At 35.2% G+C, this 3,891-nt stretch overlaps 1 long non-coding RNA gene across 1 annotated transcript; it reads left to right on the forward strand.

Annotated features, from left to right (window-relative positions):
• The first annotated feature begins 659 nt into the window (after positions 1-659).
• LOC124395745 lies at positions 660-2,849 on the forward strand. The gene is made up of 2 exons (XR_006927672.1): positions 660-1,554; positions 1,643-2,849. It is a non-coding gene; the product is annotated as an uncharacterized LOC124395745 (long non-coding RNA).
• Positions 2,850-3,891: the final 1,042 nt, after the last annotated feature.

A 3,891-nucleotide genomic window follows, 5' to 3' on the forward strand; every position in this document is an offset into this window, starting at 1 on the left:
CAAACCATAGTGTATATCAGAAACTGTGCACTGTCTTACTAAAAAAATGACTAAACATTCTGAGGATCTTGTTTGTGAACAATGACAAAAGGACTTGTTATTCTGTTGGCAATGAGATTTACATTGACACCAATATTTACTTTTGAAAGATGAACTAAGGATTTTCAGAAAAGTACAGGCTTTTGCAAGAAATCCAATGTGTTGTGCTGTTTGTACAAATAGTTTTGAAAACCTGTAAAAACATATCTAGTCAGTTAAACACCAAGAAACATTAATTATATGAATGAATCCACTGAAACAAAAAAATATTTTTATATTTTTTCTTAGTTTTATTGTTTTTAGCTTTAGCGTGCAAAAAGTAGCATTGTTTTTAGCCGTCTGAGCTAGGAGTAAACATGCTTGACGCAAGTAAGCCTATACGGAGGTCGAAAACTATAACACTATTGACTGTATTCAGGGATTGAAAGGAAGTGCTGCTCCTTTACAGTGGCAGCTACGAATATCCTGTGCTTTGCTAAAGAAACTTCAAAGACTTTTTGTTTTGATGAAGGCATTTAGGTAACAGCGATGAAAAAAATGAATGCTAGAAAGAAAGACTTTTCATGGAATATATTGGCCGTAAATGAGGGAAAATAATAACAGGAAACAGAGAGTAAAGATCAATATAGTTTTAATATGATATCAGTGCAGAGATACAACTTTTCCCTAGGTAACATTTCCCATACCTTAATGTCAACAACAACAACAACAATAATAATAATAATAATAATCATAATATTCATTATAATAATTGTCGTTAATATTGGTTTATTTAGCACAATAAAATACAGATTGCTTGGTGTGACAAAAAAGCCTCAAATCTGGGAAAAACTTTTAGAAAACAGACTAAATCTATAAAGAGATTCTACAGTGGTAAAATATATATTTGGCCCCACCATTATACAATGGGATGGAAATAGTAGTAACTCTGTTTACTAGATTTTTACCTTGGCATCAATCTCTGTAGCAATAAAAGATGTTCCTGTTCACCTTTTAAAACACTGGGGGCCAAATGTATTGTGTTTGCACATACTTTTATGCTCATATCATCCACAAAAAACACTGGGTGCAACTTGATCAATAAGAATTTCATGTTGCGTATTGAGATTTTGTAGGGCATTTATTGATAAGGTTTTGTGTGTGATTTTTCCACCTCAGCTACTTTGTGTGTTTTTATTACAGCAGTGGAACCAGTGGATTTAATAACCTACTGATGAGGGGAATAGTGGCTCAGTGATTAAAAGGATGGACTATAGATCAGAAGGTCATGAGTTTAAATACCAGCACCACCAAACTCCCAATCCTGGGCCCTTAAAAAAGGCTATTAACCCTCAGATGTATAATTTTAAGTTGCTTTGGATGAGAGGCCCTGCCAACTGCCATACATGTAAACAATGCAACAACATTTTAGATCTAAGTGCTTCAACCCTGTTTATTGGGATAAATCCAGAGCAGCCTACACTCAGAAAAAAATGTGAAACTCTATACATTTCCTCTTCACTAAGATAATTCTCTGTACACCTTTTGCATACATCTTCAACCTAAAAAAAAAAGATGTAGCATAAATCTAATTGCCATCAATTTATTTAGTCATTTTAGGGAGACGATATCCACATTTCGAGGTGAAAGCTACATATTAAAGATCTCACAATTGCAAAGATATTAAAGACAAATCATGGACCCTGAAGGGATCCACCCCAGTGCCAAGCAAGGGAACAATTTAAATCCTATTTGATCACAGCCTATGTCATGAACACATATATCAATAAGACGTTCACCTTTTCTTTTCATTAGGCTTAAGCCAATTGGGAGATGGAATGGGAAACTCTACGAGCCACATTAATGCCCTCTGCACCGTTTTCTCGTTCTGACACGAGGGCCTTTATTATTATCTTTATTATTATTATCTCTTCATTACTTGCATTTCAAGTAAATTGAACCAAACGTAAGCTGCATCGTGCTGCAGCTTCGAGTCTCTTCATCGGTGTCATCATCTTTGACGATGGTGAATATTTTGTATTTCTAGAAAAACAATAAGTGCATGTAATTATAGTAGTGTCTCGTATTTAACTTACTTGGATCAGGAAGTGCAGAGAGATCATCCCCGTTTAAATCCAGCAATCTATTCTTTCTAGACGGAGGAAAACAGATGTTCAGACTGGAGAGATGTGCATCAGTGGGCAGACTGAGCAGCCTGTATCTCTGTATCCTACTACAGTGAACACTGGTATCTCTCTTCATTTATCTTCCATTGGCCTGATATTGTGTCTACCGTGCATAATGTCCTAACACTGTATCAGATAGGATGAAGGAATCTTATATTTTTTTTAAACTTTGAAAGTTCACCAAGGACATTTTCAAAAGCCTATACATAGGAACCAAGGCAGATTTCCACTTATGCAAAATAGTCTACTGCTAATCAGCATTTACCGAGATGCTCAGACATCTAATCTGTGTATCTGCAGCATCCAGTCCATAATCTTTATTCTGGGTCTAAATGAACAGGATCTGTTTTGGGAGAATATTTTTACACTGAGTTAAACTTGTATTTGACTTGTATTGTTTTGTGACAATTGAGGCTGACCTCCTGAAAGATGTCTCCTGCTACTCCACATTTAACCACAAATCCAGATGTGTGTCTGTGTGTGTGTGTGTGTTGGTGCAAATATAGTTCGTTACTGATCAACAAATACAACTTAAAAAAAAAAAAAAAAAAGGAAAAGTACACCTTTAGCCCAAAACTTTAGTAATTAACTCAAAATTTATTAATCCAATAATATACTAGTTCATCTGACTTTAAAGACAACTTTGGCTAGTGTGACAGAAATACTATAAGAAGGTTTAAAGACAATTTCATAACACAAAATGTCACACAAGTATCATGAGTCAGTGATAAACGTTGAATAGAACTTTTTGTAATTTGCTACATCTCAAAAACAGACTTTTTTAAATTTGAATCATTTTTCTTTTTTTTTTTCTTATTTGTTTTTTTTTTTTACTTATTTCTTAGATTAAAAACAAATCTTGCACTGGCCTGCCAACAAATATATGTTTTTGTGTATCACAAAGGGGGAAAAAAATGCCACTAGAAAGGAACATAAACCAGCACTACAGACCGCTTAGAAATCAGCACTCCGATCCACATCTACTGAGTAGACAAGACAAAGTACCCAAGTATTTGAGTGCTACAACTTTAACATTATAGAGAACTTTATCATATAAACTTTTATGAATCCTCCTTTAAATATCATGTATACAGCTAAAATGACAAAAAAAAAAAACTATATAGAGTAGTCGCCACATGGAACAAAGAGTGAGAGAAACAGAGGGAGATTTGAGATGGATAGTAAGTGCAGTAACACTTTATGAATAGAACCAAGAAGGCACTAAAGCATGCACAAATATTACAGGTAAAGGCTTAAGGTGTCAGAGGTAGGAAATTGAGCAAGAGACAGAAAGAAAGTTTGAGGGACAAATGACATTCTTACAGTAGATCATCTTTCTTCAAGAGAGCAGGACAGGGCAACCGAGAGAGAAGTGCACTAAAAATGTGGCAGAGCACAAACAGAAAGCCAGAAACAAATAAACATACAATGCGAAATACAGGAGCACATTAAAGGTGCATTAGGTCTCTAACAGTTACGTTTTTTTTTTTTTTCTTTCTTTCTTTTTAAACTCCTTGAGCCAACCCTTCATTCGCACCCATGTTCATGAAGCTCCACCCTCAGGATCTATGCTTGCCTGTAGAGTAAGTGTCTGTAAAATGACTGACGATGGGGACATTCAAACATAAACAAGCACTCCAGACCGGTAGTCCGAACAGGTTTTCTCAGCCAATTAATACACATGTGC

Source organism: Silurus meridionalis, chromosome 2 (assembly GCF_014805685.1).
Source record: "Silurus meridionalis isolate SWU-2019-XX chromosome 2, ASM1480568v1, whole genome shotgun sequence".
In the NCBI taxonomy this organism is placed as follows: Eukaryota; Metazoa; Chordata; class Actinopteri; order Siluriformes; family Siluridae; genus Silurus; species Silurus meridionalis.